The sequence below is a fragment of the Cololabis saira genome, chromosome 18, assembly GCF_033807715.1.
Source record: "Cololabis saira isolate AMF1-May2022 chromosome 18, fColSai1.1, whole genome shotgun sequence".
In the NCBI taxonomy this organism is placed as follows: domain Eukaryota; kingdom Metazoa; phylum Chordata; class Actinopteri; order Beloniformes; family Belonidae; genus Cololabis; species Cololabis saira.
The window spans coordinates 6,934,307-6,959,893 of NC_084604.1; positions in this window are offsets into that span (position 1 = coordinate 6,934,307).

A 25,587-nucleotide genomic window follows, 5' to 3' on the forward strand; every position below is an offset into this window, starting at 1 on the left:
CCCCTCGAGGGGGGGCCAGCGCCACGGACCCGGGTACCCCCGCAGCCGGCGCCACGGACCCGGGTACCCCCGCAGCCGGCGCCCAGGACCCGGGTACCCCCGCAGCCGGCGCCTCGGACCCGGGCTCCCCCGCAGCCAGCGCCTCGGACCCGGGCACCCCCGCAGCCATGTCCCGTTCCTGAGCCATGTCCCGTTCCTGAGCCGTGTCCCGTTCCTGAGCCGTGTCCTGTTCCTGAGGCGGCCCCGCAGCCCTCTGTTCCTGAGGCGGCCCCGCAGCCCTCTGTTCCTGAGGCGGCCCCGCAGCCCTCTGTTCCTGAGGCGGCCCCGCAGCCCTCTGTTCCTGAGGCGGCCCCGCAGCCCTCTGTTCCTGAGGCGGCCCCGCAGCCCTCTGTTCCTGAGGCGGCCCCGCAGCCCTCTGTTCCTGAGGCGGTCCCGCAGCCCTCTGTTCCTGAGGCGGTCCCGCAGCCCTCTGTTCCTGAGGCGGTCCCGCAGCCCTCTGTTCCTGAGGCGGTCCCGCAGCCCCGTCAGGTTCCCGAGTCCCGTCAGGTTCCCGAGTCCCGTCAGGTTCCCGAGTCCCGCCAGGAATCCCTGTCACGCCCCACGCCGAGACCGCCAAGCCCCACGCCGAGACCGCCAAGCCCCACGCCGAGACCGCCAAGCCCCACGCCAAGACCGCCAAGCCCCACGCCAAGACCGCCAAGCCCCACGCCAAGACCCACACCGAGCCCCACGCCAAGACCGCCAAGACCCACGCCGAGCCCCACGCCAAGACCGCCAAGCCCCACGCTGAGCCCCACGCCAAGACCGCCAAGCCCCACGCCGAGACCCGCGCCAAGCCCCACGCCGAGACCCATGTCAAGACCCAGGCCTAGGCCTCGTGGGCGGCCCCCGGAGCGTTCTCGCCGGTCTGGTCGGCCTCGTGGACGTCCCCCCGAGCGTTCTCGCCGGTCTGCCCGGCTTCGTGGGCGACCCCCGGAGCTGTCTCGCAGGTCTGCACAGTCCCCAGGATGGCCCCCGGAACGTTGGCCGTGTGTTGGCCTGGGCCCTCCTCCAGGCCCCCTCCGCCCGCCCTGGGTGGTAGGCCAAATGGGACATCTGGGATCTGTCCCTTGAGGGGGGGGTTCTGTCAAGGTTGACATTCCCCCAGCCTCCAGTTTGCCTTCAGTTTCTGTCTTGCCCCGCCTGTGTCCCATCTGCCCTGATTGTGTCCACACCTGTGTCTCGTCTTGTCTCGTTATCCCCTCAGTATATCTTGTCTTGTCATTCCTTGGTTCCCGGTCGGTCCGTACTGTGTCTTCCTCCATGTCTCCTCGTACTTTTTTCATGATCCTGGTTTTTTTGTCTATCCTGCTCTGCAGCGCTTTGTTTTGCCTTTTTGTGGATTAAATCCTTTTTGTTTTGAGAACTCCTGTCTCCAGCCTACCTCTGTCTCCTGCACTTGGGTCCTAAAACAACCTAACCATGACAGTGATGCAATATGTGACGCAATACGTTTCCCTTCCCTGCATCGCCTGCACTCTCTGTTGACGATGAGAAGGTCATGGTCTTGTCTGTCTTTCCTGACCTTTAATTGACAGGTTATTTTGTGAGCAGAACCAGCGCTGAGTGTGAGCATGGAGGAGATGTGGGGGCTGAGTCTGACAGATTGTGCTGGTTTGTGGGAAAATGTTTAATCCAGGTTCACATGGAAAAGGGCGTCTGTAGTTCACAAACATTTGTAACTGTGTCCAGGATGATTTTATGAAATGCTGAGTTGTAATCCACAAAGAGCAATGTTTTCATGTTGTCAATGTGTTTGTGATGTTTTTCTCATTGACTCATCGATTCAATCAATCACATTTTATTTGTATAGCACCTTTCATCCAGGTACATGAAATACAAAGTGCTTTGACATTTTGACTGAAAAATAAGCATAATAAAAACAAAAATAAAAACTGGGAGACCAATGAACACTGACATACAATATAGTTAATTAAAATGAAATAATGATAAAAGTTCAAGGATTAAGGCTAAAAAATAATCAGTCTACAACAATAAAATATAATAATAAAAACATTACAAGAAATAGATAAATAAATAAAACAAATACCTCTAAAAAATGTTAAACAGAATACAACTATAAAATGTGATGCTACATAAAAGCCAGACCAAAGTCTACGTTTAAAAATGTCCACATTTCCAGCTCCTCTCAGATCCTCCGGCAGGCTGTTCCACAGTTTTGGAGCATATTAGTGGCTAAAAGCAGCATCACCAAATGTTTTAATTCTACTCTGTGGAACAGCTAGAAAGGAAGAGCCAGAGGATCTGAGTTCCTTCCTGGTTCATAGAATAAAAACATCTCTGAAATATACTCTGGTGCAAGCCCATGTAGCGCTTTATAAACTAATAAAAGAACTTTAAAATCAACACGAAAACTAACAGGTAGCCAGTGTAAGGATTTTAAAATGGGTCTAATGTGTGTTCTCCTTCTGGTCTGAATCAGAACTGGCGCTGCAGCGTTTTGGACCAGTTGCAGCTGATTGATGGTACTCTCGGGTAGACCAGTAAGAAGAGCATTACAGTCGTCTATCCTGCTAGTTATGAAGGCGTTAGTGCATTAGTCTCTCCCTGTTGCTCAGAGAGAGAAACGGCCTCACCTTAGAAATATTTTTTAAATGATAAAATGCTGTTTTTGTGACACAGCGTACATGTGATTTGAAATTAAAATCTGAGTCAAATATGACTCCTAGATTTCTTGCCTCTTTGCTCGGGTTCAATCAGTCATATGGTGCATTGTGGCAGGGTGGAGGATTGGGCGTGGTCTGCGGGGAGCAGCACACAGGTGGAGCCTGGTCCAGCTGATTGGGCACACCTGTGCCCAATCAACCTCTCCACCCTGCCTGGCTAGTTAAGCAGCGGCTGCACACCAGCAAGTGGGTGTGCTGGTAGAGGAACGACAGAGCTGCTGAGAGTGCTGTCACACGTGTGTCTGGGTGAAAATAAATAAAACATTTTCTCCACTAAACCCCGTGTCCTCTGTCCTGTCGGTCCACCCCAGTAGCATGAGGTTGTTGCTACATGCATATACTGATCCAGAGCCTCCCAATTCAGTTTGTGCAAGTCATGTTTATTTCAGCAGATCATTGACAAAAAACTCATCTGGCACCTTCGTCTCCTTTTCTTTTGTTTTCCTTTCGTCAGTGTGTGCGTGTGTGTTTGTGTGTGTGTGTGTGTGTGTTTGTGAGAGAGAGAGAGAGGGGGAGAGAGGGCATGTGAGTTTAACTAGGTCAGCTCCTCAGATGATCAGCAGGATCACCTGATACGCTTCAGACTTTTCTTGTGGGTTGAAGATGGAGTGACTTTATCCCAGGAAAACTACTTTAAATATTCCTGGGGTTTGCCGTTTTCTCTTGGTACTTCACCAGGGATTACTCCCAGGTTGTTGCACCCCTCACCTGCCTCACATCCCCACCTGGGCAGTAGAAATACAAATGGAACTCTGAACCCTTTTTATCTGCCATTGTTTATGTAATAATTGCTCGGAGGTCATGTTCTGGGTCTCTGGAAAGATCCTAGAGACAACTTCTGTTGTAATAGACGCTATATAAATAAAATTGAATTGAATTGAACCCAAGTTAGCGTTCCCTCTCCTGAGTTCAAACCAATCTACCTGAGTCATTTAGTCAGAGTAGAAGCGATGTTGGTCTTGGAGCTGTGTCATCTCTGCTCTCAGGAGAATCTCAGATCACGCCTCACTGCTTTTTACACATAAACTATTTCCGGATGCGTCTGCTTGTGACATTAGTAACAGGGAAATCAACACTAAAGGAATCGGGACACTGGCAAGAAGGCACAAAACATCCAGTGGTAATTTAGACAGATCATAAAACCACCACTTATAGGGTTGTTTCATGAAACATTAACCCAGATGTCTCTAGTCTCCAATCCTCAGTAAACCCTTTTGATCACTGGAGATAATCCTTACTCCATTCTGCATTGTGAGAACCTGGGAGCGAGACGGATCCGTCCTCCAAGTTCTTTACAGTGAGCCCGAAGTCTAAACTTTGCTGAATTCATTATGGTCATGCTTTAGCCACCTTAAAGGCTAAAGGTGCTCTGTATCCAAAAGAAGACTCAAAAAGGCCGGATTCTGACCCATGACAAAGACATAACTGTCCCTGCAGTCCAATACCAGCTCAGACAATGCCACAAGGTTTGAAAGAAACACAGGAACCCCTTCTCTGCACATTAGACCTCAAAAAAGAAAAATCCAGCAGAATCAAGGAAGTTGGCCCCCTTTACATACAGGACTGTCTCAAACAATTTGAATATTGTGATAAAGTTCTTTATTTTCTGTAATGCAATTAAAAAAACAAAAATGTCATACATTCTGGATTCATTACAAATCAACTGAAATATTGCAAGCCTTTTATTATTTTAATATTGCTGATTAGGGTTTACAGTTTAAGATTAAAATTCCCAGAATATTCTAATTTTTTGAGATAGGATATTTGAGTTTTCTTAAGCTGTAAACCATGATCAGCAATATTAAAATAATAAAAGTCTTGCAATATTTCAGTTGATTTGTAATGAATCCAGAATGTATGACATTTTTGTTTTTGTAATTGCATTACAGAAAATCACAATATTCTTATTTTCTGAGACAGTCCTGTACATGTACGACCATTTATCATTTATCATAGAACACAAGGTCAGTCCATCCACTGCTTGCTTAAAACTGATCTGCTTATCTCAAATATCCTAGGAATCAGCTCTGTCTCTCCGGGCAGGCTGGCCCCCTGCCGGGTGGGGGTCGTTGGCCTGAAGGGTGAGGGCCTCCTGGCCGCGTGTCCGGCCCGGACCGGGTGGCCGGGGATTGCCTGGGTCGCGGTCCGCCGCCGCGGGATCCCTGGCTGCTTCTTTCCGCGCCGTGGGGGCCCCGCCCGCGGGCCCCCTCGGCCGCCGCCGGGTGGGGGGGGGCCTCGCAGGCGGTGGGTTGCCTCCCTCCTACTTCTCCCCTCTGTGGGGTTGCCGGTGGCCTGGGTTCCGGGCTCTTCCTTGTCGGCCTCTGGTCTCGCGGGTGGCGGGGTTGCTCCCCCCCTCCCCCACTATAGATACACTTCAGGTGGAGCTTTGTTTGGTTTATTACACACACACACACACACACACACACACACACACACACACACACACACACACACACACACACACACACACACACACACACACACACACACACACACACACACACATATAGTCATTTAGTCACATGCATACACACACACACACACACACACACACACACACACACACACACACACACACACACACATGCATGATCATATACATACACACACACACACATAGACATACACACTGGCTTGTTCACCTGCATGCTGGCTCTCTAGTTTTTGGGTTTAGGTAGCGGTAGCGATAGCTTAGCTCAGACTGCGATCAGATCTCAGGATTTAGGTCGATTGCTGTTCATGTTTTGGATGGCTCCGTGCCGGTTTCGTGCTTTGTTTGTGGTTTTTTTGTTGCAGATTTCCAGTGCTTGACGTGTGTCTCCGTGTGTTCCTGCTTCCTGGATTGGCAGTGGATGTCGTCACCCCCCCCCCCCACCCCCCCCCCCCCCCCAAAAAAAAAAAAAAAAAAAAACACTGGGTTTGTATGTGTATATTTATGTATGTGTACGCATATGTGTGCGTATATATATATGTATATATTACATATAGTAATAATGCACATATATACACTTTTGGTTTCTACCGTCATGGTATCAATCAATAATATGTGTGCAGACAAGGTAAGAAAAAAAAAAAAAAAAAAAAAAAAAAAGAAAACCAAAACTCTTTAACGAATATGTTTATGTCGGTCTGTCACGTCAATATGAGAGCTTTGTGCCACAGACCCCTGATGTATATTTTTAGCTAAAAGTTGTGATTTAAATTGCTTCAAATATTACACTATGAAGCTGATCGCAGAATATTTTTTTAATCGCTGATTTGTCTCTTATACACTGCAAGGAATCTGGATCTTGGCGGGAATGTTTGTCTTATTTCTGGTTGGAATGTCTAGTTTTTGGTCAGGAAGTCTCATTGCACTTGAGACAAGACTCATTGCCAGAGAAGTGGCTTGTTGTTTGACGGTTTTCGCCTGTTTCAGGTAGATTTTCGCTTGGAGTTAGTAGAAAAAATCTGCCCTTTTTTTGCTTGTAAAAAAAAAAAAAAGAAAAAAAAAAAAAAAAAAAAAAAAAATATCCTAATCATTCATGTTTACCAGCAAAAACATGTCCTCTCCAGCCCTTTAAACCCTTTTGTGTTCGGAGTTTAACGAGAACTTGGAAAAAATGAAATAAAGTTGATAGTTCTCACAATGGAGCCTGACACAGTAACTGCATTAGGTCAATGAAACTGGTGTGTTTTGCAGCTTTAGATAGCGCAGACTCATTACCAGATAAGCGAGACAAATCTATTGAAGGAGAAATTGAAATGGCAAAGTGCCCAGATTTCATAGCAAGTGCCAAGAAAGCTGAGAGGATAAAAACATACTGTCTTCCTAAAAAAAAAATATTGGCCTCAATATTGTGTCAGTCAAAAATCAGTCCTTTACCTTTTCATGATTTTACTCAATATCTGACATTCGGGATCATTGCAAAGTGTGGGCAGAAGTCCCTCTGACGGATATCTGCCCTCCACCACATCCCAGCATGTCAGCAGGTGTGGCATTAACTGACGGCATCCTCAATGCAGAGTAATATACTTCATGCTTTGTGAACCATTTTCAGGCACAGGTGCGTGTGAGTTAGGGTTGCCACCTTTTAGAAATAGAAATAAGGGACGCCCCGATTTCAGCAGTGCAGGTGCCAAAACAAGGAACATCCGCAAAACTTCTAAACTGCTTAGAAATGTGTTTATTTTATATGAAAAAACTAAATGCTTTGATTTAAAGTTTAAAGTGCTTTAATAGCATTGAACTTGCAGGACTGTACAGACAGCCAATCATACTAGCAACTGAAATAGCCTCCTATGCTATGTATGTCCATCAGCCCAGATGTAGAATATAACCTACAGGTGAAGAATATGCTGTAAAAGTTAATTTATTTCAATAATTCAACTTAAAAGGTGAAACTAATACATTACATAGTCCCATTACATGCAAATCAAGATGTGTTAAACCTTTATTTGTTATAATGTTGATGATTGAATTGTTTATTGATTTCATAATTTCAGGATTTTTTATTTGGGGTTTTCATAAACTGTGAGCCATAATCACCAAAATTATAACTAATAAAGGCTTGAAATATCTCACTTTGACTGTAGTGGGAAATAATATATTTGTTTCACCTTTAGTTGAATTTACTACGAATGAATTTTTGTAATATATTCAAATTTTCCGACCTTCACTTGTATATTATGACATCAATTAATAAGAGCATAATATACGTCCGTATTGGTTCAATACGGAACACAACTTTTAATTCCCAATTACGTAACAATTGCGTATTTTAAGGGACGGGTGGCGACCCTAGTGTGAGTAATGGTACAAAGGTGTTTTTCCACACTCAACCATGGTATTTTACTTCCTTTATGTCCATTGCTGCAAGCTTTTTTGTTGTACAATTTTCAAATTATTTGAATCTTTAACATGTTAATGCAAAACTAAAGAAATTATGCAATGTATGAGCATAAATATAAGATGAAGATGCTTGTGAAAAGTACAACCTTTACAGTTAGTAGGGCTGTTCGATTAATCGATTTTAAATCGTAATCGCGATTATGTAATTAGAACGATGTTAAAACGTGAAAATCGTAAAATCGATTTTTCACTTTTTTTTTTTTTTTTTACCTTGTCTGCACACATATTAATGATTGATACCATATTAATGATTGATGGAAATACCTCTTAATACCTGCGACAAGTGCCCCATGGGAGAGGCTCTTTAGTGTAGGAGGGGGCGTTGTAACATGCCACCGGGCATCCCTCAAGCCAGATGCGGTAGACCGGCTCGTGTTCCTTGCAAAAAACTTGCAAATGTGAATAGCAAATGTAATGACTGACATTACACACCTCTGCCTCCTTCATGGGTTGCATTATTATTTAGCATGCAAAGACCCAGTTTAGTTTAATTAGAAAATGTCTTGTTTTATTCAATTGGAAATATAACTTACTGTATGTTTGCAAGTGCTGATTTGCTGATTTTTTTTTCAGAGATAAAACTTTATATTTTATTATATTTTTTAAAACTTTTTTTCAACTTATTTTACAGAGTTTTGCACTTTATTCATTGATTTTTGGTTTAATAAGAGCAAAGTTTGCACTTAAAGCCCAATGGGGCAAATGTTCAATAAAAAAACAGCATATTTGAAATCATTTCTTTGCCTTTTGTCAATTCACAAAATAATCGTAATCGAAAATCGGATTTTGAGAGAAAAAAAATCGAGATTTTATTTTTGGGCAAAATCGAACAGCCCTAGTTGGGGGCTTTAGTATCATAGGTTCCAACTGAGAGCACTAAAACATGCATCACTGTTGTTCAGCTGGCTGTGAAGTTGTTGAGACTGATCCAGGTGTAAACCTTCAATACTGTCTGTCTCTTTCCAGGATTGTTCATCGCTTGTACAAGATGAACAAAATCACATTGAACTGAATTTTCCCTGTATGACTTGATATGGTAAATTGTGACCTGAACACAACTCAGGATGGATATTCCAGTGAAACCAGCAGGTGTCAGCAGAGGGCTGGCTTGATGCTGAACCTTAGCTGCCTTTCCTCAAACTGCTATTTCTTGCTTTCTATTCAAATCTTTTGCAGCTGTTTTTCATATCTTGTTCTTCCTTGTTCAGCTTACCGGTCACAATCAAATTAGTTAATTGTTTTAACTTAATTAAAACCTATAAACAAATTTTAACAAAACTTGTAGGAAGATGAGTGTTTCATTTATACAGCACTCTGTGACAAAGTGATACAAAGCATTTCACCGTAGGCGGCTGATATGTGTCTTTATATCATTTACAGTTATTAATTCAATTACATTTTATTAAACAGCATTTATAACAATACAAATTGTTTCTAGGTGCTTTTCAGGGACCAAAAAAATGACCCCCAAGCAAATATTAAAGACACAGTGACAATTGAAAAAAACTCTAGCAGGAGAAAAACCTTAAGCCAAACAGTGACAAGAACAACTCCCTGTTAAGAGGGAAGAAACCTTGAGCGGGACCCGGCCCATATGGGGCACCTGATCCTGCCAAAGGCCAGACGGGTAGAAGAAGAAAAGATGAAGGAGACAGGACAAAGAGGATGAAGAACAGAGAGAGCAGAGACACAAATTGCTGTCAATATTAGATAAGTAAGACCAAATATATCAGTAATCATTCTGTGTTAGCTGGAAAACTAAGACTTCAGTGTCAATGAGCATACTCCTCTCATGTTTCTGGTCAGACAAAAATTCTTAACAAATTGATGCTACATTACTGCCAATAGCTCAATTCAGATGTGCATGTAGCCGTTCTGACTGTCGGACAGAGGTGGGTAGAGTAGCCAAAAATTGTACTCAAGTAAAAGTACTGTTACTTCAGAATAATGTGACTCAAATATAAGTAAAAAGTAGTCATCCAAATAATTACTTGAGTAAAAGCAAAAAAGTACTTGATGAAAAAACTACTCAAGTACTGAGTAACTGTTGAGTAACGTCTGATTTATTTTTTTAACACAACCATTCAAACAGACAAAAGTACAAAATAATCATCTTCAGGCAAATTAAATCAATAAAATAATAAAATAAATTAAAATTGATAAAGAATAAAAAATAGCTTAAATTAAAATAATCTTAAAGTAAATTCAAGTTCTTTAATAAATAATAAAATAATAACAGAATAAGAAAATAAATTAAGCACAAGTAGCACAACATTTCAAGCCTTTGTACTTTTCTTTTTTAACCAGAACTAGAACAAACATGAACTCATAGAAACTCTGTGTGTGTTTGAGTCTGTGTAAATGTGACAAAACATGCAAAAACAAACATTTTTCCCAAAGAATGACTCAGTGATGTCATGAGATTGACGCGTATGTGGATAAAAGTGATAAAAGAAAAGTAACAGCTCAACGTAGCCTAATGTAGCGGAGTAAGAGGAACAGTTTCTTCTTCACAAATCTACTCAAGTAAAAGTAAAAAGTACAGTGATTCAAAACTACTCCTAAAACTACAAAATTTCCCCAAACTTACTCAAGTAAATGTAACGGAGTAAATGTAACTCGTTACTACCACCTCTGCTTATATCATGACCGAATACAGGGTCAGTTTTACTACAGAGAGCGCTATCTAAACAGGTGTAGACAGCAGACACTGAGGTGGTCAAAGGGCAGGACTGCAGATCAGCATGAGTCAATATCCTACCAAGGCATCTGTATAGACAGGTGGAGGTAAATACTGAGGTGGTCAGAGGGTGAAAATGCAGGTTAGAATGCGGCTTTGGAAGCTCTGGAAGCCCCGGCCTGCAAACACCTACAGAAGAGAAGAAGAAAGAGTGCAGATAACAAGATACAAGAACAGCACTTAAGCTGACTGGTGATTGAGGTCAGGTCAGGTCTAGAGGAGCAAAACAGTCTAGTCAGGTCAGGACCTGAGGAAGTTACTAGTTGCGTTTCAATGACACTTTTGCACAAAAGAAAATCGAATCTCTGAATTTATGACAGAGGTAGGACTGCAGGGGGTCGGGGTTTCCATTGAACGTTTTTTTCCGAACAGTCGTAATTCTCATAACTCCCCAAAGACTTCTGTTCAAAACAACAAAAAAGAAGATACTCAATGTTGAAGAAGATGGACAAGAACATCTTTCGTCTTTGACAAATAATTGTGATTGCTGCTGTCACTGATGAGAAGATAGTCAGATGATGAGGCAGCGGATGATCACTCTAATGATTATTGCCAAAGCCCTTATGTAATGCATAATGAAGTGGTGTTACGGCACAACTACATCGTATTAATGATGCCAAAAACAGCTGAAAACTAGATTTGGATGATTTTAGATTGACCAGCAACGTCAAATCCAGTGCTGCCAGAGACGTGGAAATTTGCAAAAAGCATTTCCATTACACTTTTGCGACAGAGTGGATTATGAATCACCTGAAAAAAACACATCCTGAACAGAGGAAAAAGGTTAACTCAATATTCAGGAGTTTTTTGGAATTTGTTTTGTTTCCATTAGATGATTTCTTTTACAATATTTGCTTTTGTGCAAATCTAGGGATAATGGAAATGTGGCCACTAAAGCTCTAGAAACGCTCACAGCTACCGGTATATTAGCAATTAAATGCTTTAATTAAATCATTAAAAAAAAGATACCCAACCAAATAAAAGTGATATCAAGAGGCTGCCGACAACTAATTTTTCTTTAGTTATGCTTGACATTTTAACAATGGAACAGTATTACTGGCATTTGGTATTAAGTTGTATCATACTGTCAGGTATGCCTTAGATTATTATTATTATTAATAATAATCCTCCCTGCAGTGAAAATGAGTCCAATTAGGCAATTTCTGTTCTCAGTCTGTGTGCTTCAGCCAAAATTGATCTGAATCAAATCAAGCATTTAAGAGTTATTGCTGTTATTGCCAACAGACCATAGTTGCATTTAAATGTTTGAATAAATCATGCAAATGCCCAATAATTTATAGCAAAAATTCAGCCAAATTTGCTAAATTTAGAAATATCAAACGATTTCTAATATATTATATATTATATAGATAGATAGATAGATAGATAGATAGATAGATAGATAGATAGATAGATAGATAGATAGATAGATAGATAGATAGATAGATATTAGCTAATATACTGTATATTTGAGGGCAGCACGGTGGCTTAGTGGTTAGCACTGTTGCCTCACAGCTAGAAGGTTCTCGGTTCGACTCCCAGGCCCAGCAGAGGCCTTTCTGTGTGGAGTTTGCATGTTCTCCCCGTGCTTGCGCTTGGGTGTGAGTGTAAGTGTGTTTATGTGTGCGATGACCTGTCCAGGTAAACCCCTGCCTCTCACCTGAAATGAGCTGGGATAGGCTCCAGCAGACCCCTGTGACCCTGCAAAGGATAAAGCGGGTATGGATGGACTGTATATTTGCTGTAATTGTTGTACTGTCCATTTTTTGGGTAAGAAAATGTACATGAACCGTTGGGAATGGAAACTGCATTAATAAGGATTCAGTCCAGCAATTCGAGAAAATCCTTCCATAAATGGAGACAGTTTTATTACTGTGGCTACTGTGTGAAGTATGATGGAGTCAATTTGCTCTCGAGGGCTTGGACCACTTGCCATTGTTGAGGGAAAAATTAATTGAGCAGGACCTGGTTCTTATATGTTCATCACCAAAAAAAACAAGATAAAAAAATCATTGAATTAAAGGCTGTAATGTAACAAAATACGTAAAAAGCGAAGGAGGGTGAATACTTTTGCAAGGCACCGTAGTGGCTCATAGTCTGCACATTGAGGTCTTCCCCAGTGAACAAGAAGGTAACTCCCCAGTTATGGTTTGATAGTTCATGTTTTATTTTGAAGCCCGTTAGAGTTCTTGTTTGACCTTCCTGTTTCCCATCTGCCCTGATTGTCCCCACCTGTGTCTCCTTAACCCTTCTGTATATGTAGTCTTGTCTTTCCCCTGCTCCCTGCTGGTCCGTACTGTTTCCTCCCTCCGTGTTTTTTGCCCTGGTTTTTGTAGTGTTTGATTCTTGTTTTAAGCTCTGGTTTTTACATCCTGCTCAGCAGTGTTTTTGGTTTTGTTTTGGACTAAAATAAACACTTTTTTGGGACTTCGGGCTCTCCTGCATCTGGGTCCTACTCAGTGCTTAAAGTGGACAAAAATAAGTGCCGGTACTCCCCTTATTCAACTGATGTCAGGTAAATTAGGTGGTGGGTAACAGCAGATGATTAAGTGGTATATTTAAATACTAGGACATGATCCTGATTTTTAAAAAGAAAATTGTTTTATTGAATTTTCCAAACAAATGATGTGTACACAAGGGAGGTCTTCAGGGGGGTGGCCCTCAGGTAGCAGAGAGGCTGATGCACAACCGAACTAACTGGACCTAGAGTTCCCTGTGGACATACACATGAGAGACACAGAGATAAAATATGGAGACAAAGCATGGAGAAAATAACACACGGACCCATAATAAACATAAAGAAGAATCATAATTTTTCAGACAACAAATGTTAAAAGCTACGAAGCTTTTTTTAAGTAGAATTCATAGCAGTGTTGCTGTTCTGGTTTGCATTATATTGTACAAATGTGTCAAAAGAAGTGGACTGTGAATATATAAGACAATTGTGATTATATTTCAACCTACTTAGAAGAGGCTCCAGCAGGTCTTGGGGTCATCTTTGCTCAAACGGCTTGGAGCTTCACATTCCCCGTCTCCTGCGCTTCGTCTCCCCTTCGCCAGCCATGACATCACATAGCTTTGTGGACTGAACTGTTCAAATGGTGGCCCATTACATCTAAAGGCTGAATTATGCTTCTGCGTCAAAATGACGCCGTGTCTACGGCGTGTGGTTTTTGTACACGCAGAGGACACGCCGTCACATGCGCCGTCAGTGACGTGCACCTCCCGAAAATTGTAACTACGCGTCGAGGAGACGCCGTCCACACGCAGACCGAGAGGGCTGTGATTGGTTCGTTTGAAAGCGAAGCATTTCCGGTTTCCGGTTTGAAGCAGTAGTGAACTTCCAGGGCTTTTTTCTTCGTTTATGTGTGATTTTTTTTGTTTTTGTTTTTTGCACAATAGTTGTCCTTATCTCTTTGATTTACTGTGACCGGAAAAAGTCGGATAAACCATTCAGAAAAAGATCGCTAACTAGTGGTCGCGGGGGGTACTGCACCGCGACCAAATGGAGAGACGGAGAAGTCTGAACGATTCGTGACGGTGTCACGGCTGCGCCGTGTGCTCTGCGTGTGTGTGACGCAGAAGCATACTGACACCTTAAGTAAGATCAGGTTTGAAAGTCTGGTAACAGCAAGGGAGTAGAGCTACTGCTAACTGGCTGCTCTCCACTTTCAAAATCAACGTCTGTTTGTCCTCCTGTGTCATCATCTTCACCGGGTGCGTCATCGGTCTGGGTTCTCTTTTGGCCCTTTTGGAGCCACGCCAACATTTGTAAATACGGTAGGTAGGTACACGTCTCGCGAGACCTCCTTACGAGTGAACGTCTCGCGAGGGGCAGTCGCGTTGTCATGGCGACGCCACTGTAGCCAAATCGCAAGGAGAGAACAGAGTACTATGAGCTCATGAGAAGTCCCGGTACGCCAGAGGCTAACATTGAGAAGTGCGGGTACTCCGTACCGGTGCGTACCGGCCCACTTAAAGCACTGGTCCTACTCCAATCGCACCTAGACACATGACCAACACGTTTAAACAGAAATGCTTGGCTGTGGACCGGGACTCGGAACAAGAGTCTTACACCATGTGGACCGGGGCCTTCATTTTTATTTTATCAAAAAATGTATCAATTTAAAATGATCCCACAGCTTCGACATCTTCTTTCTCTTCCTCTTATTACTTTCGCTTGGCTGCGTTTTCTCATTGTCACTGTTGTCAGTCCCTCTTGAAATTTTGACTTTTCTCTCGACATTTTGACTTTTTTCTCGAAATTTTGACTTTTTTCTCGACATTTCGACTTTTTTCCCAACATTTCGACTTTTTTCTCGACATTTCGACTTTCGCCATTTGCCTTCATTCTACGGCTGATACAAGACTCATTTTTTTGCGGCTCCAGACATATTTGTTTTTTGTGTTTTTGGTCCAATATGGCTCTTTCAACATTTTGGTTTGCCGACCCTTGGTTTAGACAATCTCCAACTCTCTATCATAAGAGAGAGATGAAAGATTTTGAGCACATAGACACTGAAACCTTGCAGTGGAACCCTGAGTTAACTCAAAGCCAAAAAACCTTTGCCTTGTGGCATGAGCCATGGGAAGCCTTATCCACCAAATTACTGATGTGAAAGAAAACACACCTTAACAATAAAACTGTGTGGACTAAGATGAATAACTTTCCATGAGAATAAAGCTTTTTACCATGACTATAGTTTCTGAAGATGAAATGTAGCTAGCTGAGCCTAAAGATGACCTGCAGAACTCTAACAGGCTGTCAAACTTCAAACATGAAGCTCCATGATGCAAGTTCAATATTTGGGGGACTAAAGGAAAAGCAATTATCGCTTCCTACTGCAATAGAAAGGTTGAAAGTGACTTGTAGGTGACCTTTTGTATGTACAATGTAACATGTCTTATAAAGCCATAGGATCATGAGCAGTTTAGATGTTGTTCTTCCTTCTCTTCATAAGGATGAAAAAACAAATCAAAACGCTATGATGCTGCTGGTGGTGGGGATGCAAATGCAGGAGATCCAAAGGCAGGAGAAACAAGCAAAAGCTCTTTAATGACAAACTATATGCACTGCATGAACACCTAATCCAGAGCAGAAACAGAATACGTTAGAGGAAAACAGAACTAAAAAGGAGTGCAAAAGAGCTGGATAGGGGTAGCAAAACAGTCTGGCAGGGAAAAGTGACAAGACGATACAACACAAGTGTGAACGTTCAGAGAGAGACGGATCAAGGGGAGTCACACAGAACTAAACACACAAAGAAACACACTTTCAAACTAAAATGGGAAACAAAGCAACCAGGAATGAAACGGGACACAAAGGAATACAAGAAAACAAGACTAAAATCAGGAGAACTAAAAAAACTCAAGAAAATAACCCAAAACACAAAACATTTCAAATATTTTTTTTTAAGTAGGAAAACTCTTTATTTAGCTAGAAAAACATCAAAGCTTAATTTATATTTACATATTTAAAAAAAAAACTGGTTTAAATTATAACTAAAAGCAACATATTGGGAATGTTTAACAGACTGAATGAAGTCTGTGTCTCTCCTTATGCTAGTTGGTGCTACAAGTTGACTTATGTTTGTTTGTTTCAATTTAAAATCGCTACAAATAGAAAATCAGCCATTAGCGACATCAGCAACAGAATTGACACCACATCCCCTAAACATGTTGAACAATATCACTTGAAGCTTGTTTCAGGCTGACGGCGTTAGGAGAGATCCTGTAGAGATAAACAGGAGAAAAACTTTCAAGCTCCATTTTTACAGCCTCTTACCACATCTCAGGCTCTTCTTTTGTCATATTTCAGTTGATATAACTCAATATTACACATCGTACGGGTCTATCTACACAGATGCTGAAGACATAAATCTGGTTGTTACTTAATTGGGAAAGGTTATCAGTTTTAATCCTGTCCCTTTTTAAAGGAGCTTGAGGCAGGATTGAGGCAGGATTTATGTAAAAAATTTGTATACGTTTTAAGTTTTCTAGTAATAATGTCAGATGAAGCGTTCCAAACCCAAAAGAATGTTTCCTCTAGTGTATCTCTCCGTTGCCTTGAACAGGCTGTGTGCTGCAAAATGTGCTGCAATTCGGTCCCGAATTTCCCGCGCTGGGCTGCGGATGTGACGTCACATGACGCTGCATGCACGTTCTCCCCGTTCTCCCGTGCCGGCTTCGCTGTTGGCTGCAGTACCCCCAACGGCCGTCGTGGTGAAGGGTGGCGCTAATGAGTCTCATTTCTTAAAAGGAGCCTCATGCTCCTTTAATATAATAATTATTATTAAAGGCATTGTGAGGTTAGAAAAGGCCTCTATAAAGATATATTGCCTTGTAAGGGAAATGATTTTGATATGGTTTATCTGCACTATAAGTGAAGTTTATGCTGCAGGTATTAAGTCAATCTTAAACTATCCACATGTTCTCCGTGTACCTTTTGATGCATCACTGGGAAATGTTCTCACCTGATGTATAATGATTTGTTGTCACTTTAGCAGCTTTGAAAGTTGAATATAATTTAGAAAATGTGTGTTTTGACTGAACTGGGATCCTCCATCCTCCATCCTATGTGCCCATGAAAACCCATGTCTAATGACGACGCTACAGAGACGCAATTTGAACCAGTCCTTACTTACTTACTTACTTACGCCTTACACCCCTGCTGGGGTATAGGCCATCGACAAGGGACGTCCAGAGTACACGGTCACTGGCGTTCTTTTCTCTCTGCGACCAGGTGCATCCCAGTCTCTTGGTGTCTGCGTGGAGATCTCGCCGCCAGGTGTTTTTAGGCCGGCCTCGACTTCTCTTCCCCTGAGGGTTCCAGGTCAGAGCCTGTCTGGTGGTGTTAGACTCTGGTTTGCGTAGCGTGTGCCCGATCCATCTCCATCTTCTTCTTCCAATTTCGTCTGCTGCTGGGAGTTGTTGTGTCTTCATCCAGAGGTCGTTGTTACTGATCTTGTCCGGCCAGTAGATTTTCAGGATTCTTCTGAGGCATTTGTTTGTGAAGGTTTGCAGTTTGTTTATTGTAAGCTTAGTAGTTCTCCATGTCTCTGCCCCATAGAGCAAGACGGATTTAACATTGGAGTTAAATATTCTGTTTTTAGTTGCTTCCCGTATCTCTCTAGAGCGCCAGATGTTGTTGAGGAGTAGAAATGATGTTCTTGCCTTACCTAAATTTCTTGGTAAGCCAAGAAATTTGAACCAGTCCAGTGAAATCAAAAGACGGAAGATCATTAACACAAAAACTAGATGAGAAAATACAAAACTAAATCACACTGTGATCAGCCTGAGTCCACAGTTGAGTGTGTGCTGGGATTTCTCTGTACGTGCAGAACAGGTTTTCAGTGCGTGAGAGAAGTGAATCATGAACATAATCAAAGTCATGAGGCCACATGAGGAATCTCTAGACTGGAGCAGCAGGAGGGCTCAGTTTGCTCACCGTCTTCAAAGCTGCTTGTTCTAAGTTCTGGCAGTTTGTATCCCTCTCGCACAAACTCCAGCTGAGAGCAGAGTAAATCCTCTGCTAGATTGTCCATAATTGAAGTGTCATTTTCTCAAGTAAATTCAGACTTCTCCTCAGCGTGCCCCGTTAGCCTTTTCAGTTGTGAAAAGGTTCATAATGATCTGACCTTACCAGCTGAGTATAGAGATGTTTTGTAGTATGCCAACAAAAGGTTGTTGTAAAGTTTTCTCTGAAATTCTCTTTAGACTCAAATGTGTCTATGCACTTTGGCCAGGAGAAGTCCAGCATTCTGAAAATATATTTTAGTGAGTGTGCTGGGTTACACTCAGTCATCCAGGTCTTTGTAACTCTCGAAGGCTTGTAACTAAGAAACTAAACTCCCATTGCTTTTATTCTTTGAGAGATTTGACCTGTCGAAAATAAAGACGGACCTGTGCCATATGAAAGAAGAACTGTCCAATAGCATATCAGCCATCGGATCAGACTTTTCAGAGATGAAAAACCTTGTAGGTCAAATTGAAAAGTCTCTGTCAGCCTGCATGGATGACATCGGCACAATCCCGGGGATGGTGAGGCGTCTTTTTGCGGAGTTAGATACATTTGACCTCTGTCATTCCCAACAACAAAGTATTGAGATGAACTTTTGTTATTGATAGATTTCGGAATTGATTGAAAATGTTATGGCCACTACAACCCACTACTTTCTCATACTCTTTGTTAAGGGAAACTCTAAAAGCGTTTCTGAGAGCACAAATAATGTCATACATGACCTATGCAAATAAAGTGCTTAATGCAAAGAAATGAGAGCTTGTCCAACTTGTCACATTTTAGATTGACAAAATGATGAGAATCCACCACCCGAACTATTCAAACATTGACTTGATCTACAAACTGAACTTAATCTTATGTTGACGAAGGATGCTGAACGACTTCTTTTGCACTTCCACTATCTGTATTATGAGCATGGGGAAAAAGCGCCATCTCGCACCATTCAGCAGATTAAAAATCCCTCAATTGTATTGGTCTCGGATCCCAAAAATATAAACGACTCCTTTATCTCTCAGAAGCCCAACCGGATGATACAGACATGACTTTATTTCTGTAGCATGTGGAAGTCCCAACATTAGACTCACATGCTTCAAAAATTCTAGACTCTAGGTGGTGCAATAAAAAAGACGTACTTTTGAACATTCTTTATTGTAGACATTTTCAGTAACCCCAGAAGTTTATCACGATGTGGAGAAAGCTTTCAATTGTGTGGAGTTAGGTTGTTTATTTGCAGTGCTAAAAAATAATAATTGGATTTGGAAATAGCTTTATAGCCTGGATTTTCTTGACATTTTGTAGTTTATTCTGCTATTTTCAAGTTTCATTGTGCAGCACCCCTGCTTCCTACTTACCTCTCAACACCCTGCAAACAACCATGGGAGGAATCTTTAGACAGGAGCCCAAACAAACAAAATTGATATCCAAGATTTACAACATCTTATCATGTGATGAATGATCCACATCTAAAGCAAAATTGAGTTGGGAACAAAAATTAGGCATAAACTTCCCAGAGGGGGAATGAGAAGGTGCAGTGGGAAAAGGGCAATTAAGATAAGCCATAAAAGTTCTATATGTGCCTGGCTTAGTTTAATACAACAAAGTTCTACACAGAGTTTACTTTTCTAAGGCAAAATTATCGAAAATATTCCCAGTGGTAGACGAAAGATGAGATAGATGTTATCAATCAGTCTAAGCCACATGTTTTTCTTTTGCCCCAGTCTTATTTTAGGACTATGCCTGTGATTCTGAGAAAGACAACAGACACCTGCCGTTAATTGCTATCTTTGGAGGCCTTCAGAGACTGACTCATTTAAATCCAAACAACTGAAAATTCTAGCTTTTACATCTTTATTAGCAAGCCGTTGCATTTTAGTTCATTGGAAGTCCATTAAAACCCCATCCATTTCTCAGTGACTTCAGCATGTTGCTTCTTTTTTGAAAGTGGGAGAGCTCAGACATGAAATAATATTTAAAAGCTACCACCAAACATGTTATTTTTCTTCCATAGAAGAAACTATATCTTATCTCTAACTCACTCATCCACATGCTACGTTGCAATACATTAAATTATATCGACAATTTACTCTGATAAAATCGAACACAATGTGGTCAATATGGTTCTCGTGGGTACATTCCAGTTACTATTCACTTTTTTACCAACTCAACAAAGGTCAGTGTCAGCTGCATCAACATAAACCTAAGTAGTTCAGCACCACAGGGGCGTTTAGTTTATGAATACTGAACAGCCGTGAACAGTCCTACCTTTATTTTGCTAATATTTTTTCTCTTCCTCCAAACTCTGTTTTATTCTCTTTCCATTCCAGATGGATAAATCCTCATTTGAACTGCGGGGCACTTTGCTGCACATGTGCTGTATGACAGAGTCAGCGAGGCTGCAGGAATGAGTAAAAACAGAATTTGTGTGCCAACCATGAAATTAGGGTTAAATCAAAATGTTTGTGTGTATTATCATTTTCATTTGTATCATTTATATTTTTATTATTCAATTATATTTTTTGTAATTATTATATTTTTTTAATTTACGCAAATTATGTTTCATGTGCTCTTGGTGGCACGGGGGCCCCAAGCAGCTGCATAGTTCTCTTATGCCTTGGGCCTGTTCATCCAGCTGGTACAAGCTGCTCTTCCTGTGTCATATTGTGGTACTGCTACATGTGCTGCTAAGGGCTCCAGGCATCATTTCTCCTCTAGGAACTCTGGTGGAAGTATCTGTTTAGCACAGAGACACCATGGTTCACCTTGAGGCGCTGCTGAGGGTCTGCTCTGTGACATGTAGATTGCTTGTAGATAATTATCCTTGACTTTGGTTCTAACGCTAGAATCTGGGCGTTCTCCCCTCTGGTTGCTACAGTTTGTTCCCACATGTTGACTCCTTCCTGTAACCCAGCAGGTCAGACACAGCTGGCTCGTCTAACCATCACTCCTGGTTGCAAACCTTTTTACTCCACTCATCACCAGACCGTTGAGTATCTTTGTTGGGTACAGGATCTCTGGCCATCTTTCTGATATTTCTGGACATACTTGATCACTCTGGACATACTGGACATACTGATCTTTGTGTTGTCAAATAAAGACTAAAAGTGACCCACCTTATAATTGGCAGATGACTAATCTCCTAAGTCATAGCAACATAAATTTCAGTGTTTTGAGAAGGAATAACAGCATTATGCACCCATCCACCTATCTATCCATTATCTATACCTGCTTAATCCAATTAAGGGTCATGAGGGTCTGCTGAATCCTGTCACAGCTCACTTTGGGCAAAAGGCAGGGGTACACCCTGGAGACAAGAATATCAGTTCACAAAGGTTCCACATCTAATGGTGGATTCACACTGAAAGCGTCAAAGATCGCCTGTGGAGGCTCGGGACGCCTGCATCACGCTGCTTGTCGACTTCTGCAGTGGGCGCTTTTCCACTAGTACCTACTCAGCCCGACTCGACTCGCCTCAGTGGCGCTTTTCCACTAGGGGTCGAGCCGTGCCGAGTTGATACTTTTTCTGTATCTATTCTGCCGAGGGTCTAAGCGGTTGAGTCGGGCTGCATCTTACGTCATCACACTACAGGCCACCGATTGGTCAGTCATTTGGCAAATCAGATGTCTGGGTTAGGATGTGACATAATTTCAAGAGCGTCTTGCCGCTTCTTGTTCATTTTATTCGAAGAACAACGGCAAGACGAAAGTCTGTTCCGTGGTCTAATTCCGAGGTGGAGACCTTCTTAAACCTGGTGGCAGACAAAAATATTTAGAGAGAGCTAGATGGGGCGACGAGGAATGAGAAAATATGTCAGGAGCTTTCTCAGTCCAAGTCTGCTCAGGGCTACAAACGGACTTCTCAGCAGTGCCGAGACAAGCTGTGTCACACAATCGAGTACGTCACAGCAGCTTCGCTCCAACCCCGCCTACTTCTCATCCGGGTATGGAAAAGAAACGTGGGCAAGTTGAGTCGAGTCGAGATATGGCAAGGCGTGTCGAGTCGGTCTGAGTATGTACTTGTGGAAAAGCGCCACAAGTGGAGACAGCTTTCTTAATTTGTTCATTAAAACAAAGGCCGGAGTCAAATAAAACACCCAAATTCCTAGCAGTTGGTATGATGTAGTGTGATAGGGTTCAGAGATTGGCAGCTATCTGGCTGGAGGATTTGGGAATGGCAAATAAAATAATTTCTGTTTTATCATCATTTAATTTGAGAATGTTTTGGGATGTCCAGGAATTGATGTCGGAAAGACAGGCGGTGAGTTGGGTGAGACTGCTCTGATCGGTGGCTCTTAATGGAACATATAACTGAGTGTCGGCAGCATAACAATGGTACTGTATGTTGTTCTTGATTACTTGACCCAGGGGCAGCATATAAATGGAGAATAATAATGGCCGCAAAATTGACCCTTGAGGAACACCATGGGTGAAATGGGAGATAGAGGATGAAGGACCACAAGTAGGAGTGTAATAAGTTAAAAGCAGACCCTTTTAAACCAACCCATGTTTCAAGATGCTGTAGCAGGATGGAATGGTCAACGGTGTCAAAGGCTGCACTAAGATCTAGCAGGACCAGAATCGAGCTATCACCCTTGTCTGCAGCCAGGAGCAGGTCATTAGTCACCTTAACTAATGCTGTCTCAGTACAGTGAAATGCCCTGAAATACTGACAGTCATCAAAAAGATTATTAAGAGTCATATGATGAATTATTTGAGAGGCAATTATTTTCTCAACACCATAGACAGGAAAGATATTTTTGCAATAGGTCGGTAATTGCTGAGGGTGAGCGGGTTGAGACTGGGCTTCTTTAGCAAAGGTTGCACACTTGCGTGTTTGAAGGAAGAAGGGAAAATACCGGTGGCAAGGGAGCGGTTAATGGTTGTTAAAATGTAAGGAATTATATTGGGTAAAATGTCTTTCAAAAGCTTAGAGGGAATCATATATAGCTTAGAAGAGGATTTTATATGTGACATTGTGGTTTCAAGAGCTGAGAGGGAAACTGAATGGAATTGAGTCAGCACTGTAGAGTTTGAAGGGGGAATACTTATCACACGTGAGTCTGGGACAATCTGAATTTTAATATTATCAACTTTCTTAACAAAAAAGTCGAGAAAATCCTCCACCAAATCAGGGTGGGCTCAGTAGTTGAGGTGGATGGACCATTAACCACAGAGTCGATGGCTTTGAATAAAACTTTTGAATTATGGGAATTGTTATTAAACAGATTGGAGAAATATGCTGATCTTGCCTCTTTAACAGCAGCCTGATAGCAGGTTATAAGGTTTTTTAGTATTTCAAGGGAGACTTGTAGCTTGTTTGTTTTCCACATATACGTTCAGCCTTTCTACATTGTTTCTTTACGGCCCGAGTGTGCTCATTTAGCCATGGAGAAGGATTGCATTTTTTCTGTCTAGATTTAGGAGGAGCAATATAATCCAAAATGGTGATGCAAATATTGTTAAAAGAATTAGCTAGGGCATCTGGGCACAGTTGCTGGAGGTAGGAACTAGACGTAATGGAAATGGAGATGGCATCATAAACTTTGCTGGCAGAATCAGCATTAAGATCACGTAGCAGAACAGTGGTTTCAGGGTTGTTAATGAGGGGAGATATGGGGACATTAAAAATAATGGCTTGATGATCTGAGACATGAAGGTCTAAGAGGTTCACATTACTGGGGAGAAATCCACTAGCGATGACCAGATCTAGGTTGTGGCCTTTAGTGTGTGTCGCACCTTTAACCATTTGTGATAAATTGAATGACTCAATAAGTTCCAAGAAATCACAGGAAAAGGAGTTTGTGGGACAGCACACATGGACATTGAAATCACCAAGTATGAGGATTTTGTCATATTTGGGTGTGACAAGTGAGAGGACCTCAGAGAATTCATGAATAAAACCATCAAGCTTAGGGGGTCTGTATAAAAGTATACAAAGTAGAGTAACTGGACTAAAAATTAAGAAACGTAAAACTTCAAAGGACTTAAAAGAACCAAAGGATGGAAAATAACATTTAAAACTATTCTTGTGAATGACAGCAATGCCTCCACCCTGACCTGAACGCTGAGGGAGATGAAAATTAGAAATATTTGGAGGAGTAGCCTCAACTAAAGGGATGATATCGTTAGGCGTAAGCCAGGACTCAGTAACCATAAGAAGAAGAGTCTAGGCAGTTAGCACTTATAAAATCATTGCAAATAAAAGACTTATTTCAGAGGGAGCGGACATTTAACAGGCCACATTTTAGGTAATTGAACAGGAGATTTGGGGACAGTCAAACAGTTAATGTAGTGTAGTGATCTCTCGTCAGGGTGAACCCTTGACTGGTGCTTAGAATCTGATGAATTGGATCTGGAGTTCCTAGTAGTAGTAGTAGTAGTGGTAGTAGTGGTAATGGTAGTTGTAGAAGTAGTAGTAGTAGTGGTAGAAGTAGTAGTAGTAGTGGTTGGAAGTAGTAGTAGTAGTGGTAGTGTTACGGCTCGCTCCTCTTCACCTTCACATCCACCCCTCCCCCCTCACTGATTGCTCCATGGCTCAGCCCAGCACACCTGATGTCCCTCACCAATCTTCACACCAGCCTGCCAATCTACAATCAACCACTGCCAGTATAAAGACCCAGTCTGCACTTCATTCCTCGCCAGAGCTTCACCTGTCTACACGTATGGTAAAGTACTACAGGCCAGCCTACAGTTTAGCTCTCTAAAGTTGTAGCAGAACTATTTAGCCTCACAGCTATTGCTAAGCTGTTAGCTTCATGCAGTTGCAGCCTTTGTTTTTCTCCTGCTGTGGTTTTTTCACCACTGACCCCGTTCTTCTCTTCTCCTCAGTTCTCTGGATTTCTACGCTGAGCTGCGGTCACCGGCGGAGCCCACACCCCACTCCAACTTCCTCATCACTGCTTTTGGTCTCTTAAATAAATACGCCCACGGGCTTCACCAAGCTTACGTCTCCTCGTTGCTGTGCGCTTGGGTCACCCTCACTAGCCATAACAGGTAGTAGTAGTTGTTGTAGTAGTAGTAGTGGTAGTATTGGTGGTAGTTGTAGTAGTTGTAGTACTAATGGTAGTTGTAGAAGTAGTTGTAGTAGTAGTAGTAGTGGTAAAAGTAGTAGTAGTAGTGGTAGTAGTAGTAGTAATGGTAGTAGTGGTAGTAGTGGTGGTAGTAGTAGTAGTGGTAGTAGTAATAGCAGCAGTAGTAGTGGTAGTAGTAGTAGTGGTAGTGGTAGTAGTAGTGGTAGTGGTAGTAGTAGTGGTAGTAGTAGTAGTAGTAGTAGTGGTAGTAGTAGCAGTGGCGGTAGTAGTGGTGGTAGTAGTGGTAGTAGTAGTAGTAGTAGTAGTAATGGTAGCAGTGGTGGTAGTAGTAGTAGTAGTAGTGGTAGTAGTAATAGCAGCAGTAGTAGTAGTGGTAGTAGTAGTAATGGTAGCAGTGGTGGTAGTAGTGGTGGTGGTAGTAGTAATAGCAGTAGTAGTAGTAGTAATAGCAGCAGTAGTAGTAGTGGTAGTAGTACTAGTAGTAGTAATGGTAGTAGTAGCAGTAGTAGTGGTAGTAGTAATAGCAGCAGTAGTATAGTAGTAGTGGTAGTAGTACTAGTAGTTGTAGTAATTATAAAAGAATTAGACTATAGCAAAGCGCTGCTCTACAATTAGCCTTTATTGTCACTGAACAAGTCAAGTGAAAGTGGGGAAAAAGCTGTCCCCTCAGCCTGTTTGTTGTG